Genomic DNA, 18,641 nt, shown 5'->3' with positions numbered 1-18,641 from the left:
GCAATTTCTATATATTTGGCTGGAAAACCAGAAGTGGCTATCGTTAGAGCATTCCAGCATTTAAATATGATTAATCTTTTATGTCTCGTACCATCGCTCGTTTCCGTAATGCTGGTGGCGTAGCCCGATGTCAAGATAGTGAACGGAAGAAAGCAGCAACTTCAGCAGAATGGTTGGAAAAGTAAAGAAGCGACTTGATCGAACGCAACAGAAAGAAAATAGACTCAAAAGAGCTAAAGAGTTGCTTCGCCTGGCCAAAAGTGGTGAACTGCCGAATTTGGGTTTCTCCGATGAGAAAACATTCGTTGTCCAGCAGTTTGTAAAGAAACAAAATGATCGTGTTTACTTGCCAAAGAGGTCGGCTAAAAATGTGCACCTTCGGTTGGCCACCAGAACTAAAGCGCCGCTCGTATTAATCGACCGTGGCATCAGAATAAATGCCGAATATTATCGCGAAAATATTCTGAAGGATGTATTAAAGCCTTTGGCGCGTAAAGATGTTGGGCGCAGACCTTGGACATTCCAACAGGACACAGCACCATCGCACTCAGCACGCGCCACTTCGGAATGGTTACAAAATGAGGTTCCTCGCTTAATTTCCAGCGCACAATGGCCACCAAAATCTCCGGATACCAGTCCGTTGAACTATTGTGTCTGAAGTATTTTGGAAAGCAAGGTTGGCACTAAAAAATACCAAAGTGTCGATCACCTCAAGCAAGCGCTTCGCCGGGAATGGGCCAAAATACCGCAGAGCAACATTCGGGCAGCGTGCGACGGTTTTATTGGCCGTTTGAAGGCCATAATTCGTGCAAAAGTTGACCAGTTCGAACAAATCTAAAATTATTCTAAAATTTGATGTTATTTCCGACATTGTTTGCTTTCATTCAACAACATTTAAAACCAGTAAAGAAAGTCTTAAAGTCGGGCGGGGCCGACTTTATGATACCCTACACCACTTTGCTAATTTAGTAGAGCTTCACATAACAATTAAAAGTTTTTATGGGAGAATTCAATCATACATGCTATGATTATAATTATAATTTAAAGTTCAAAAGACTAAATATGCCGAAGCATTTGTATCTTTTAAATTCGGACTTGTACTGCCCATTTGATATATATGGGAGCTATATCCAAATCTGAAATCTGGATAAAATTTGGCAAAGATATTTCTTAACTGTATTTCATATATTTCCCTGAATATCGTTGTTACGGAGTGCATATTACGGCTGTGGGTAACAAATATAACAATTCAAACAATATATGTGGGACCTATAGCTATATCTGAGCCGATCTTTACCAAATTTGACATACTAGCTTCTAGACTCAATTCGGTCGTAGGTTCCAAATTTTCGGCAAATATTAAACGTTTGGTGCACAATAAAAGGTAAATCGGACGAAGTTATATATGGGAATTATTCCAAATCCGAACCGATCTCGATTAAATTTAGCAAAGGTATTTCTGAGCTGTATTTGATATATTTCCCCAAATATTGTTGCTACAGAGTGCATATTACGGCAGCGGAGGACAAAAATAACAAATCGGATGAACAAAATATATATGGAGCTAGTTATCTGAACTGATTTCGATCAAATTTAGCATAGTTATTTTTAGGCCTAATTTGGTTGTATGTGCAAAATACCATACTATTCGGGCTTACATTACACGTTTGGTGCACAATAAAAAGGAAATCGGACGAATATATATATAGGAGCTATATCTAAATTTTTACCGATTATCTCCAATTTCAATAGGGTTTGTCCTGGGGCCAAACAAATGATTTGTGCAAATTTTCATCTGGATCGGATAATAAATGCGAACTGTACTTTGTTTACAAAAATACATGGACAGACGGACGGACGGACGGACGGACGGACGGACGGACAGACATGCATAAATCGACTCAGAAAGTGATTCTATGAAGGTTCTCAAAAGTAACTATGGGTCTATCTCGTTTCCTTTTGCCTGTTACAAGCAAATGCACAAAGACATAATACCCTGACCACCTTGTGGTGTAGGGTATAAATAGTGGTATGTGCAAAATTTTAAGGAAATCTGACATTCATATCCAGTTCTATACGAAATCAAAAATTTCGCTAAATAACATGATCATATCAGATTTCTGGTTAAGAGAAATATTTAGATATATCAATCTGTAAAGAATGGCCGACTTGTTTCGCAATTTATGATAGATATAAGTATTTGAAATTGCGACCCTTTGTGGGTGAAGGGGTTTGCATATGTATATCATCTTCACAACAGACTTTGCGCTAGCAAACATACTTGTACATGTGAAATTTGAAGAGATTTGATGCTAATTTCGTTTTTCTTTGAGCGTTTTGTTTTTCAAAATCTTGAACCCCGTATGGCGGAGGTACCAGAAGATGGTCCGATCTCTACTACCATTAAAACAGATTTTGTGTTGATTGAAATATTGAGATATATCAAGTCTGAATGGAATCGGGCGTTATTTTCGATTTTTATGAGCTTCATGGATACTCCAAATTTTGGGGGGGTTTCAGAAGGAATAAATCCCATCTTCACTCTAGACCTTGAGTTAATAAAAAATATTGTTATATGTGTAATTTGAAGAGAATTGGATGCTTCTTTCGGATTTTGTGATTGTTTTGGTTATTCAAAATATTGACCCTATGTTGGGCAAATGCCAGAAGGAATGCTTGAATATCTACCATCGTTATAACAGATCCTGTGTTAAGGGACATATTGAGATGTGCCAAGTTTGAATGGAATCGAAAGTTAATTTCGTGATTTATGAGCTTCATAAATATTCAAAATGTTGACCATTTAAAGGGGAGATTCAAGAAGGAGTCAACCGATATTTTCCATTTTCACACCAGACTTTGCCCTAATAAAAATATTGTGATGTGTGTAATTTGAAGACAATTAGACTCTAATATCACATTTTATGAGAGTACAGATTATTTCAAATTTTGACCCTTTTGTGGGGGGAGGTACCGATATTGCCTATTTTCGCACCTGATCTAGTACTGAACCAAATAATAGAATTAGAAATAGAAACAAAGTGACTTAGGTTTTAAAACCTCTATTTCCATGAGACTCGTTTTGGCCGTATCAAATGATATTTACCCTCTCTAGGGTATAAAAAACAGACAGACAGAGACCGAAACCTATCCGATTACACCCAAGCAGAGGGCAGCCCGAATACTTAAAAGAACATATCAATCGAAAACGAAAACAAAATAATTTGAAGTAGGCTTCTAATTTCTCTATGTGAAACGTCAAATAGAGTCTAACAACAAGTTAAAAATCGGTAAGTTCGTCCGGGCCGAATTTTGAATACCCATCACCGTTTGGAACAAATTTGAAAATAAAATCCTTAAAAAATTCTGTTAAAATTTTAAATGTCTATACGACGTGGACCTACATGGGCATTGCTTGTCATAAGTCATTACCATATTCAAATTCGAAACTTGAAATGAAAAATATAGCTAAAATTATTAAAATATCGTATATAGGGAGGTAGCGTTATATCGGAGCTGTGCGAAGATCTGAACCAGCGTAGACAATTTTCTGCCATAGACTATAGCATCCATTACGAACTTCAAATACGCTTCTCAAACAATTTCGGTGGGTATTGTACCTAAACTCGTCAAAATACCGAATATAGGGAGGTACTGGTATGTGGGACCTATACGAAGACCTGGACCTGCATAGACAATTTTCTGCCACAGACTGTAGTTTCCATTACGAGCTCTTATTACGTTATTTGAAACAATTCCGGTGAATAATGACGCTAAAATCATCAAAATACCGTATATAGGGAGGTACAGTTATATGGGGGCTATACGAAGACGTGGACTTGCACAGACAATTTTCTGTCTTAGGCTGCAGTATTCATTACAAACTTCGAATACCAAATGAGAAACAATTCCGGTGAATAATGTCACTAAAATCATCAAAATACAGAATATCGGGAGGTACCGTTATATGGGAGCTATACCAAAACGTGGACCTACATGGCCAATTTCATTCAATACAAACAGTCCTGCAGACATAATATACATTTGAGTAAAATTTTATCAATCTACTTCAATTCGTTCGGAAGCTAGAGTGATTTCCACTGACGGTGAGACGGATAGACGGACAGACATCGATAAATCGATATAGAATTTTATTCGGATGAAGAATAAATATATTTTGTGGGGTCTAAAATGTATATTTCGAGGTATAACTAACGGAATGACAAACTTAATATATCCTCCATATGAAGGGTATAAAAACAAAAGATTTTGAAGATTTTTTTTGTGCAAAAAGAAGACATTTTTCGATTATCCATATCGAAAGAAGAATTTGAGTATTAAAATTTTGAATATAAAACCAGTAAGGAAAGCTCAAAAGTCGGGCGGGGCCGACTATATGATACCCTACACCACTATGCATATTTAGTAGAGCTCTCGTAAAAAGGTTTATACAGGGCATTTCAGAGTTCTATGAGATATTTGGTACAAAATCAAAATCTATCTAATTCTATCGTGCATTTTACGAACTATAGCTATCTCTGAACCGGGTTTCTCCAAATATGACGTATTAGCTTCTAGACTGAATTCGGTCTTATGTACGAAAATTCATGCCATTTGGGCTGATATTGGCCATTTGATGCACAATTAACACGAAATCGGATGAAAGATATATATGGGAGCTATAGCTATATCTGAACCGATTTTCACTAAATTTGATAAACTTGCTTCTAGGCTGAATTTGGTCCGATGTTCTAAAATTCAGTCCATTTGGACTTATATCGGCCATTTGGTGCAATATTAATCCGAAATCGGATGAAGATATATATGGGAGCTATATCCAAATCTGAACCGATTTCGATAAAATAACAAACAGCTATTTCTGGGCTGTATCTTACATCTGGTACCAAATATCATTCTTGTGGAGTGCATATTACGAATGTGAGAGGCTTAAACACCAAATCGGATAAAACATATATATGGGAGCTATAGCTGTTTCTGAACCGATTTTCTCCAAATTTGTTGTATTTGCTTTAAGGCTTATCTCGGTCACATGTGCCAAAATTCGGGCCATTTGGGCTGATATTGGCCAATTGGTGGTCAATTAACCCGAAATCGGATGAAGATATATATGGGAGCTATATCCAAATCTGAACCGATTTCGATAAAATTTAAAACAGCTATTTCTGTGCTCCATCTAATACCTGGTACCAAATATCACGGTTGTGGAGTGCATAGTAGGAATGTGAGGGACTTAAAGATCAAATCGGATGAAAGATATATATGGGAGCTATAGCTATATCTGAACCGATTTTCTCCAAATTTGATATACTTGCTTCTAGGCCGAACTCGGTTGGGTGTGCCAAAATTCAGGTCATTTGGATTGATAGTGGATATTTGGTGCACATTTAACCCGAAATCGGATGAAGATATATATGGGAGCTATATCTAAATTTGATCCGATTCTCACCAATTTCAATAGGGTTCGTCCTTGGGCCAAAAAAATATTGTTCGGAAAATTTCATCTCAATCGGATAATAAATGCGACCTGCATTTTGTTCACAAGAATACATGGACAGACGGACGGACGGACGGACGGACAGACGGACTGACATGCATAAATCGACTCAGAAAGTGATTCTATGAAGGTTCTCAAAAGTAACTATGGGTCTATCTCGTTTCCTTCTCCATGTTACAAACAAATGCACAAAGACATAATACCCTTACCACTATGTGGTGTAGGGTATAAAGATACAGGGCATAATATGTGATGTAGAGTTTTTTGACATAGGCAGACAGAAGCCGAAACCTAAGCAGACAGCAGCTCGATACATTTCGAGGCGAGCTTAAACCACCCGATTACCCCCGAGCTGAGAGCAATCCGAATACTTAAAAGGAGAGGGCAATCGACAAAAACTGAAAAACTTTCAAGTAAGCTTCTAGTTGCACCATGTGAAATGTCAAATATGTAGTTTCTAACAATAAATCAAAATTACTCTACCCCTGACCACCCCTATACTACTGCAAGTAGTCGTGACATTGGGCTTGGATAATTTAATGTTGCTCACAACATTTGAATTAGTAAAGATAAGTTAATCTCTTGTCCTTCCTAATAAACAGCAAACAAAAATTGAGAGCGAGAACAAGTGTTTTAATGTCTCGACAGAGCATGGAGCTGAGCACCAACACTGTAATTACTCTTCACGACGACATGAAGCTATAATATCAGATTCGGACTCAATAACTTCTACTGCATGGTCTAGGTTACAACTATTAATATTATTTGCAACTTTTAATCCTCATGCGTTCATTCCTCTGCACCAGCCCCCGAAAATATTTGTTTTTAAACCGATTTGTCGGACATATTCATCTGTCTAGCCAGCGCCAAATTGGCCATTGATTTCGTCGGACAGCAAATGTTAGAAATTATGTTTTTTTTGTTACTACCATGGTCAATTTCAACAAACTTTATTGGGTTTGTTTTTGCTTTTAATATTTATTGCAAACTGTAACCACATTTGTTGTTGGTTTCCTTTATTGAAATTTTGTTGTTGTTACATTTATTTATTCGGCGGCGGCCACTGGTCAGTGCGATGTTGAGCCATCCATCCATCCCACTTTCGATGGAGTAACATTTTCTATAATATCATCCATAAAAGTTTAAATTTTGATTTTTTTTTTTGGCACTGGCATGTTGATAATATTTCGTGTGGAAAATAACAATTTGTCGAGCATTTAAGCCCAGTTAGTCGTATGGTTTGCGTTCAAAACCGCAGCAACATGCAATGGACCCTGGTCATGTACATGTACATACATGGGTTTATAAAAGGGATGGTCCGCCTTTGTATAGAAATGTGGTTTCAATTTCTAAATTGAGTTTATTTGGTTTGGGTGCGTGGCGCTGCGATACGATACAATGTGGTGCCGTGCGGTACGGTACGATGTGGTGCGGTGCGGTATAGTGTATATTTTAGTTATTCAGTGCGTACGCTAAAGTTAGTTAGATTGTGGGCTTTAGGCAGGCGTTGCGGTCTGTTGAAGTTAATTATTTGTGTTTTACATAAAACGACCAGAGAAACCTCAATAAAGTAATCATTGAGCTGAGCTCATATAAATGCGTATGTAGGCAGTTGCAGTAAGTTCGTGTAAATGAAATCAGTGAATGAATGAAGGACAGAAGTGGAAAATAAATATAAAGTTTTTTTTTTTTTTTGGTTTCTAAATATATTTTTAAGTGTTTTGTTTACATGTGATGTGGGTGTGAAAGTAAATAATGCGGTCCGACATCTGATTAGAAATTTAATAAAAGCGTAAATCTAACGAGGATAGGATAGGAGGATATATTGGTGTGGAATGTGGTCAGAGGAAATATTTTAATTTAGGCCTTTATTTCTGTAATTTAAAACTTAGGAAAAATACTTAGATAATGGTGACTACCATGAGTGTACGGGAACCCTAAAATCCAAGTAATCAGAGCCTAAAGTCAGACGGGCCAACCACGTGATAACCTATAGCACAAAAATTTAAGGTTACGTTTCTGTACATGAGATACACTTTAAATAAAATGGCCGAATTCCTCAAGATATTGGGACACATAATTGGTCTACTTAAAAATCGTTCCAAATATCAAGATTCTTCCCCTAATTTCGATTTGTAAGGTTCATAAGTAATACACAGATTTCCAATTTTAGAGATGCTACACTTAATTGGCCCTCGTTTCGAATAATCTTTATAGATATGGAACTTATCATCATCATTATTTATTTTTATACCCTCCACCATACTATGGAGGGTATATTAACTTTGTCATTCCGATTGTAACTCCTCGAAATACTCATGTCAGACCCAACAAAATATATATATTCTTGATCAGGGTAAAATTCTAAGTCGATTTAGCGATGTCCGTCTGTCTGTCCCGCTGTCTGTCTGTCTGTCCCGCTGTCTGTCTAAAATTTGTTTAAAATTTGGTATTTAAAGTTTGTAATGGATACTACAGCCTAAGACAGAAACTTGTCTGTGCAGGTTCAGGTCTTCGTATAGGCCCCATATACCAGTACCTCCCGATATTTGGTATTTTGATGATTTTAACGACATTATTAACCGGAATTGTTTAAAATTTGGTATTTGAAATTCGTAATGGATACTACAGCCTAAGGCAGAAAATTGCATGTGCAGGTTCACGTCTTCGTATAGCCCCCATATAACTGTACCTCCCTATATTCGGTATTTTGATTACTTTAGCGTCATTATTCACTGGAATTGTTTTAAATAACGTATTTAGAGCTCGTAATGGATACTTCAGCCAATGACAGAAAATTGTCTATGCTGATCCAGGTCCTCGCACAGCTATATCAAACTTGATCTGCTCTCGAAAAAATATCATTGTGGAGTGAATATTACGAATGTGAGGGACTTGAATACCTTAACGTGTGATTATGGGACCTATTTTCACAAAAATTTTGTAGTACTTGCTTCTGTGCTGAATTCCGTCGAAAGTAACAAAATTTAGGTCATTTGGACTGATATTGGCCATTTGGTACACATGTAACCCGAAATCGGTTTAAGATATATGTGGGAGCTATATCTAAATTTGAACCAATTCTCACCTATTTCAATAGGGTTCGTCCGTGGGCCAAACAAATATTGCCTGGAATATTTCATCTCAATCGGATAATAAATGCGATCTGCAGTTTATTCGCAAGAATACATGGACAGACGGACTGCATAAATCGACTCAGATAGTGATTATATGAAGATCCTCAAAGGTAAAGATGAGTCTATCTCGCGTCCTTCTCCATATTACAAACAAATGCACAAATACATAATACCCTTACCACTATGTGGTGTAGGGTATAAAAACATTTACTGCACATATCCAAATCAATCTACATCTCTTTTTCCTACACCAAAAGCTGTAATCCAAATCTAGTACCAGTTAGTACTTTGCGAACATTAATAGTACACATTTACATAACACCTCTATATCTCTATTCCAGATATAAACAGAAACCTCAATGTCAGATTATAGGATTTAAGCTCTATTCCTTCACCCAATATGCAATTTAGTACCACTTGGTACTTTTCGAACAGTTATAATACAAACAATTGTAGTACACATTTCCATAACCACCTCTATATCTCTATTCCAGATACAAACAGAGACCTCAATGTCAGATTTTAGGATTTAAGCTCTGTTCCTTCACCCAATATCCAATTTAGTACCACTTAGTTTCGAACAGTTATTGTACACATTTCCACATCCACTTCCAGAGAAGCACCTTTATGAAAATTCGGGATTTCAGCTATATTCCTTCACTCAATACAGGTTAAGTACTTTCCGTATAGTTATGGAACATATTTTCAAGAACCCCTCCATATCCCAATTTCAGATACCAACACAGAAATCAATATCACATTTCAGCATTGCAGCCATATTCCTTCACTCAATATAAAATGAAGTACCGTTTAGTACTATTTGTAATAACATAGGACATACCTTCGAATTAAAATCCCAGATACCATCAGCGACCTCAATATCAAACTTCCGCGTTAAACCTCTACTCTTTCACCCAATACCAAATATAGTGCATTTAGGTGCTTTTATTACAAATGTGGGAATCATTTCCAAACCACCACCAAATCTGAAGATACCACCATTAATCTAAATATCAAGTTTCAGAATGTTACCTCTTTCCCTTCACCCAATATCGAATTTAGTACCATTCAATACTTTTCCTGCAAATATAGGACGCATTTCTGAAACCACATCCATATGTCCAGGCTTCACATAAACAGCGACCTTATTCCTAATTTTCAGATTTCAAGCACTATATGTTCTCCCAATACCAAATATAGTACTATTTAGTACTTTTCGTGCACTTGCAGCACATATTTTCGAATCTTCCTCTTTACTATTCCAAATTTAGTACCATTTAGTACAATTTACGCACATGTACCATGTCCAAAACCACATTCATATATCAAGTTTTTTTCCAACCTTGATTCTCATACCAAATTTCAAGTTTTTAGCTTAATCCGTTCATATAATAAAAAATGGTGCCATTTGAGATCTTTTTATAATATAAAAGTTTGAATTTTCAAAAACCATTTGGTACACCTATCCTGCACTCCATCAGCCACTCTTTTTCTAAGTTCTATCTCATTGTGTTTGTGCAATGCATAGTATTAAATTTTAGTACCTTTTTTGTAATTTTCGTACCCTTTAACTACGAATTTCGAAAACCCAGCCTCGTACTGCTTCAGCCGTTCTTTCTGGGCGTTGATTTTCGATCAGTGAGTATGTCAGTTATTTCTTCACTCTTTTATGTATAAAATTCGGTAGTATAGATAAATGCATATTTTCCTCCCGATATTGTATTTTCCACAACCAGACGGGCTATTGTATGTTTTCACGAATTGTGAAAACGTGCTTAATTTTTCAGAATTGAATAAGGTTTTTTGTTAACAGAAATAAAGGCTATATTTCATGGTACATATTAAGTATACAAATTCTTTTGTTCATAGGCTCACACTTTTAAATCTTACTTTACTCAAAATGAATTGAAAATTTAAATTTTGACTCGGACTTTTATACCCTCCACCATTTGGAAGTAACTTGAAAATTAAAAAAAAGAAATTGTCGAAAAAACCGCTCAAATGAAAATCGTTATATGGGGGCTATACGACGAGAACGTGGTTCTGCATATCTAATTTTTGTCATAGGCAACAGTAACGGTTCCGAACTTCAAATAAAGGTAAAATACTCAGAAGGAACCCCTTGTATGGTCTTTCAGACAATTCCATTGACAATTTTACCTGAAATCATCTAAATTCCGAATATCGGGGGTTACCGTAATATGGGGGCTTTACGATATCGTGGACCTATATATAAAATTCTTTTCTAGGGAATAATGTAATGAAAAACAAGTAAAAAAGCAGCTAAGTTCGGGCCGAATATTTTAATACCTCCATTTGGAACAAACTTGAAAATTTTCAAAAATAAATTCCGTCGGAAAATACCGCTGAAATGAAAACCGTTATATGGTGGCTATACAAAGACGTGGTGATGCATAAATAATTTGTGTCATAGGCAGTTTAGCGACTCCGAACATTATATACATAATTGGAAACAATTCCATTGAAAAACGTGGCTACAATCATTAAAATACCGAATATCGGGTGGTACCGTTGTATGGGGGCAATACAATATAGTGGACCGGTATAGTCCATCTTCGAACTTGACCTGCCTGCAGACAAAATGCAGATCTGTGCAAAATTTTAGCTTCCTATCTTAATTCGTTTTGACTCTAGCGTTGGCTAAATCGTTTTAGAATTGTACGCTGATCAAGAATATTTTGTTCTTTGTTGGGTCTAAAATTATTATTTCGACGATTTACAAACGGAATAACGAACTTAATATACCCTCCATACCATGTATGGTGGAGGGTATAACAAAGTATTTTATTTTTAAGCAGCATAAAATTCGAAGACAATCTAGCCCTTTCCGTCGATTGTAATCACGCTAGAGTCAAAACGAATAAATTTAGGAAGCGAAAATTAGGCACCGAACTAGCTTTTTATCTGCAGGCAGGTTATGTTCGAAAATAGGTTACATCGGTCCACGATATTATATAGCCCCTATATAACGCTTAGGAAGCGAAAATTTGGCACCGAGCTAGCTTTTGATAAGTTTAAGTTCGAAAATGGGTTACATCGGTTCACGATATCATATAGCCCCTATATAACGCTACCCCTGATATTCCATTTTTTATGATTATTTATGCAGCACCACGTTTTCGTAAAGCCCCCATAAAAAGGGTTTTAATTGAGTGGTACGTTTCGACGTTTTTTGATACCCTCTACCTTGGAAAGGAGGGTATATTAACTTTTTCATTCCGTTTGTAACATCCCTCAATATTCGTCGTAGACCCCATAAAGTATACGTATTCATATCCTTCTGTCTGTCTGTCTGTCCGACTGTCTGACTGTCCGTCTGCCTGACCGTCGGTCTGTCTATTTGTTGAAATCACGATACAGACGACATTATTTAACGTAGAGCGTTTTCAGATCAATTGCATTTAGCATTTAGCAGATCAATTTGTATTGTGTCTAGGATGGCTGGTATTGAAAATGAGATACATCGGTCCCCGTTTTGGTATAGTCCTCATATAACAGTGCCTCCCGATATTCGGTATTTTGATGATTTTTGCAACATTTCTTCGTGGATTTTTCTAAAATTTGGTATTTGTGTGTCCTAATGGGTTCTAGCTCCATTGCGAAACATTGTTCACGTTTTTTATAGCCTCATATAGCGGTACCGCCCGATATTTTGATGATTTTTGCAACATTTTCCCACGAATATGTCTAATGTTTTTATACCCTCCACCAAAAAAGGTATGGAGGGTATATTAAGTTCGTCATTCCGTTTGTAACTCATCGAAATAATCATTTTAGACCCAACAAAGTATATATATTCTTGATCAGCGTAAAATTCTAAGACGATTTAGCCCTGTCCGTCCGTCTGTTCGTCTGTTGTAATCACGCTACAGTCTAAACGAATTAAGATAGGAAGCTAAAATTTTGCACAGATCTCTCTTTTGTCTGCAGGCAGGTCAAGTTCGAAGCTGGGTTATATCGGTCCACGATATCGTATAGTCCCCATATAACGGTACCCCCCGATATTCGGTATTTTGATGATTTTACCCACATTTTTCAACGGAATTGTCTGAAAATACACACAAGGAGTTCCTTGTGGGTACTTTATACCTCGGCAGAGAATTGTCCATATAGGTCCACGATATCGTATAGCCACCATGTAACGGTACCCCCCCCCCCCCCATATTCGGTATTTTGATGATTTTACCCACATTTTTCAACGGAATTGTCCGAAAATCCACACAAGGAGTTCCTTGTGGGCATTTTACCTCCTCAAAATGAAGTGTCTATAAAGGTTCACGATATCGTATCTCCCCCATATAACTGTAACCTCCGATATTCGGTATTTTGATTATGTTAGCCACGCTTTTCAATGGAATTGTCTTAAAATCAACAGAAGTAGTTCCTTGTGAGTACTTCACCCCCTGATAGAGAATTGTCTATACAGGTCCACGATATCGTATGTCCCCCATATAACGGTACCTCCCGATATTCGGTATTTTATGATTTGACCCACATTTTTCATCGGAATTGTCTGAAAATCCACACAAGGAGTTCCTTGTGGGTACTTTATACCTCGGCAGAGAATTATCTATATAGATCCACGATATTATATAGCCCTCATATAACGGTACCCCCACGGTATTCGGTATTTTGATGTTTTTAGCCATTATTTTTAACGGAATGGTCACAAGGGGTTCTTTGTGAGCACTTTACCCACCGACAGAGAATTCTCTATATAGGTTAACGATAACGTATAGCTCCCATATAACGGTACCCCGCGATATTCGGTATTTTGATGATTTTAGCCACATTTTCCAATCGTATTGTCTGAAAACCCACACACGGAGTTCCTTGTGAGTACTTTACACGCAGACATAGATTTGTCTTTATAGGTAAACAATATCGTATATCCCCCCATATATCGGCACCTTCCTATATTAGATATTTTAAAGATTTTAAAAGAATTTCATTGGATTTTATTTTTTTGAAAATTTTCTAATTCGTTCCAAATGGTGGAGGGTATTCAAAGTTCGGCCCGGCCGAACTTACTGCTTTTTTACTTGTTTAATTTTTTGTTTTGAAGATATTCAAGTTCCTTCTGTATACAATGTGTGGCCCGGCCGAACTTAGTTTCTTTTTAAATGTTAATACATATGGATTTCTGCTGTTTAGATTTTTATGACAAATAATTTTGTAGACTAGTTTTACGATCCCGTTTAAAGAGAATTTTTAACCGAAGATACTAAAACGATCGGATTTCGAGAAATCTTCATGCCAAAAATTTATGTGTGGTGATGTTTTTTTGCAAATTGAGACGTTTTATAGAGAAGATATCAGAAGGAGTTGATTAATATTGACCATTTTCAAAATCAACTCTTGAGTATCAGCCAAGCGCCTTGCAGAATATCTGTAAATCGACTGCAAAGGTTCTAAAACAAAGACAGTTCACAGAGGGATCTAAACCCATTTTTTTTAATGTATCACAAATTTTACGGGCATTTACAAATGTTTAATTGGCAAAAAATTCAGAACGTCTCAACTTTGCTGTAAACGCGATCCTTATCTGGAAGCCATAATATATTGATTTTAAAATAAGCCAAAAAATACACTTTAAATACGTTATCCACTTCATGAAACAGAGAAATACTCAGAACATCCATCCACCTACCCTTGTATGACCACCATCAAAGAGAAACGTGCTGCTAATGCTTCGACAAATGAACAATTAAATGACTGGTCGGTGGCAGTGTAATTAAGAAAATTGTTTTAACCATGGCCAGGAGTTCAATGAATATCCATTGCCGGCTTTTTGTATTTCCGTGAATTTGCGACGGCTGACGACTGGCTTGTTGTTGGTGCTGTTTTCTCTTCTTATTATTACTGTTTCATTTTATTTCCCAATTTTGTTGCGATTTCTTTTGTGAAGTCAACAAATAGCTGTCCTTCAGAACATAATTGTCGTTAATAAAATATATTTTCTTTAAAAGAGAAAAACAAGAGAATTGACACTCCCTCGATAAGGTGGCCGAGTTCAACAGAGGCTAGGCGAAATGTAACAGCAAATGAATGGATAGATGGTTGGATAAACGGATGTTTGGTTGGTTGGATGGCTGGTGGTGGCCAAAATGGGGAAATGTGACAAAATGTAATTCCAACTAATTGTCATTTTGCGGAATCGTTAATGATGCCCTTTGCCAACGACACTTTGTGACAAAATGTCAATTAAAATAATTTTCTTTAGCGACAATGGGTGTGTGCGTGTGAGTACGTGTGCGTGTGTGTGTGTCTTTCTCAATGGAAATGTAAATGCTAATGGCCGCCTTCACAATATTATTGGGTATGAGAACCAATCATTATCATCACCCATCGCCCATCGCTTTGAGCACAACCTTCGGGTCACTTGGTAAGGGTCGTGATTAAAATAACACTGATATCTATTTGTTGACATATTTAATTATGCTAATTTTGCAACTAATGAACTCTTGTGCTGGTATCCTAACATTATTCTCGATTTACGCAGAGAGTGAGAGAGAGAGAGAGAGAGAGATGGGGCGTAGCGGATGTAGCGTGCTGCATGGTAATTATGGCCGGAATATGTGAATAAAGTTCTGATAATATGTTAATGTGCGTGAGTGCGTTCAAATCCCCCTTCACTTCACACTTTGAATTAACATCATCGTCAAAGGGAATAAATTTGAATTAAAATCACACACATTCACACACACACAGACATATTTACAAGTGTCGGCAAATGAGATTATTTGTATTCTTAAAGGCATTTTAATTGTAACATTACTTCCGTTATTCCAGCTGATTTCTTTTTGTAAAAAAATATTACTTGGGGATTGGGTGAAAGATAAAAATGTATATAGCACTTTGACATGGAATGTGGTAAATGTATTTGGAATGTATTAAAATTATTCAGAACTACATGTACCAAGTTGTTCTCATGTTTTTGATATTTTCCTCATTTCTTAAATGGATTAAAAAAGGCTAATGGTGAATGATATGCTTGGATTTTCTTTCAAAAAATGTGATCCCAACCGCTCCATATTTTAATTCCATGGCAAAACTGATGAATATCCTCTATAAGATCCACACAATGTACGTTTCTTCTATTCATTAATTTTGAAAATTTCTTGGTATATCCTACAACATTATGAGTTGGGGGTATTGGAAGTTAGATTGGGCCAAAAATTATGTAACATCTCGAAATATTAGTCCCCGTCATAAGAAACTGAATATGGATTTTCCTATCTCGACGAGCTGAGTCGATCTAGCTATGTATATCCGTCCGCCTGTTCATGTTAATCCTCACGATCCTCACGAAAATGAAAATAGAGGTGGGGTTGGGGTTAGAATAGAAGCTTATGTTTTTGGAGATGATCGCAATATATTAAGGGATTGAAATGGTAATTTTGCTGTGGCTCTACAGGCCACAGTTATAAACCAATCGACGCGGAATTATGCATGGAGTTAGAGTTTAGGGCTGAGCAGAAGCCTACCAGATGGGCTATATAGCAAAATAGATGCAATATGTATGCTAAAGAAACAGATCGTTGTTATTCTGCATATAATTCAGATTTTCGCAATTCTCATAAATTGGGAGTGGTCTCTTTCCAGAAATGGGTAAAATCTAAGAAAATCGCGTAACAATATACCAAAAAAAAAATGAATATTTTTTACTACATTTTTCCGTTTTTGTTATATTTTATTGTTTTGAAGATATACATTTAAGAGTTTAAATGGACAAAAAAAAAAATTAAAATTTTTCTGATTTTGCAGTCGCTCTTATTTTGAATACATAACATTTGGGCAGGGTTCTATGACATTATTTGAAGAACGAAATTTTCCAAAATGGATTTCGACATAAGGGGACATCCAACATATTGTAGTGTTGTAGGGTATCACATGGTCGGCCCCGCACGGCTATAGCTTTTGCTTACTTATTTTTATTTTTCAAATAATCAAATACAAACACTCCGGAATATGCTCCGACTATGGAAATTTATTGCGAAGAGGGGTTCTACGCCCTGGAAAATATGATACGAAGTGAAAATCGGCCATGTAGGTCCACGTTTTGGTATAGCCCCAATTTAACGGTAATTCCACCGGTTATTCACCGGAAATGTTTCAAATTTCGTATTTGAAGTTCGAAATGGATACTATAGCCTATGACAGAAAATTGTTTGTACAGGTCCACGCCTTCGTATAGCCCCCATATATCGGCACCTGCCGATATTCGGTATTTTGACGATTTAAGCTACATTATTTACCGGAATGGTTTCAAATTTCGTATTCGTATATTGTAATAGCTTATGACAAATGTTGTCTATGCAGGTCCACGTCTTCGCATGGAAATTTTAAGAGAATTTTGCTTTTTTTAAATTTCCAAATTAGTCCCATATGGTGGAGGTTAGTAAAAGTTTATCAGGGCCGAACTTACTACTTGTTTACTTGTTCAGCTCTAAATTTATAATCTGCAGAATATTTCCTGTAATTAAAATTGAAAACAAAAATTATTTTGTCACACTATGCGGTGTTGGATTTGAAAGATATATTCTTAATTTTAGAGTTCTACCATATTGAAGATTTTACTCGATCGACAACAACATTTATTGTTTTCCAGCCCTACAGGGTGAGATAAAAAAAACTGCAACCACTGCCAAAACCGACAGCTCATTATATTGTTTACAAGCATTTCGTTGTCCAGCAGTTTTAAACAAACAAAATGATCGTGTTTACTTGCCAAAGAGGTCAGCTGAAAATGTTCACCTTCGGTTGGCCACCAGAACTCAAGCGTCGGCCATGGTGATGGTGTGGGCCGCCATAACAGCCGATGGTCGCTCTCCGCTCATGTTAATCGACCGTGGTATCAGAATAAATGACGAATATTATAGCGAAAATATTCTGGAGGGTGTACTAAAGGCTTGGGCACGCAAAAATTAGGGCCACAGACCTTGGACATTTCAACAGGACTCATAACAATCGCACTCAGCACACGCAACCCAAGAATGGTTACAAAATGAGGTTCCTCGCTTTATTTCCAGCTCACGATGGCCACCAAAATCTCCGGATACCAATCCGTTGGACTATTGTGTCTGGAGTATTTTGGAAAGCAAGGTTGGCACTAAAAAATATCAAAGTGTCGATCACCTCAAGCTTCACCGTATCTGATATTTGGTGCCAAATATTTGGGCCAAAATACCGCAGGGCAATATTCGGGCAGCGTGTGACGGTTTAATTGGTTTCATTCGAACAAATTTAAACTTATTCTAAAATGTTACGCTATTTCCGACATTTTTTGCTTTCATTCAATAAAATTTAAAAAATTATGGCGTTTGACTTTGTTGCAGTTTTTTTTCTCACCCTGTACATGGGAGCTATATCTGAATCGATTTCCTCCAATTTTGAATTCTTGCTTCAGGACTGAATTCAGTGGGATATACCAAAATGCTGGTTATTTGGACTTATATTGGCCATTTGGTGCACAATTAACCCGAAATCGATGGAAGATATATGGGAGCTATATCTAAATCTGATCTGATTATCACCAATTTCAATAGGGTTCTTCCTTGGGCCAAACAGATATTGTTTGGAAAATTATATCTCACTCGGATAATAAATGCGACCTGCATTTTGTTTACAAGAATACGTGGACAGACAGACGGACTGACATGCATAAATCGACTCAGAAAGTGATTCTATGAATATCCTCAAAAGTGTCTAACTTTTGTAACTGAATCTTTTAATTTTAAACCGCACTTTTTCCTAGTAGTGGGATTCGAGATACACATGAACTTATATACTTCCACGTAGTAATCGTAGTCTAAATTTGGTAAATTTTTGTGTAGTTTTTTTATTGTTAGAATTTTAGACCAATTTCTGTTACACATTTTTAACTTCATTGAAATCTGACATAGCGACTTTTTTTCCGTTACACATTCCAAATTTCAGCGAAATCGGAGATACATAACTTTTCCCAT

At 36.6% G+C, this 18,641-nt stretch overlaps 1 long non-coding RNA gene across 2 annotated transcripts in view; it reads right to left on the bottom strand.

The window, feature by feature from the left end:
- The window catches only part of LOC109611671 (uncharacterized), a 196,106-nt gene that overhangs the window by 127,306 nt on the left and 50,159 nt on the right, over positions 1–18,641 (bottom strand). The window contains exon 3 of one of the 2 annotated variants that reach the window (XR_002194040.2): positions 16,373–17,149. The exons of the other annotated variant lie outside the window; for it this stretch is intronic. This is a non-coding gene — a long non-coding RNA (uncharacterized LOC109611671). Of the gene's footprint in view, positions 1–16,372; positions 17,150–18,641 lie in introns of those variants that run through there. 2 annotated transcript variants of the gene reach the window in all.

This window comes from Musca domestica, unplaced genomic scaffold (genome assembly GCF_030504385.1).
Source record: "Musca domestica strain aabys unplaced genomic scaffold, Musca_domestica.polishedcontigs.V.1.1 176, whole genome shotgun sequence".
NCBI classification, from domain to species: Eukaryota; Metazoa; Arthropoda; class Insecta; order Diptera; family Muscidae; genus Musca; species Musca domestica.
Note: the sequence above shows the minus strand (reverse complement) of the source record. Positions and strands in the feature narration are given on the sequence as shown.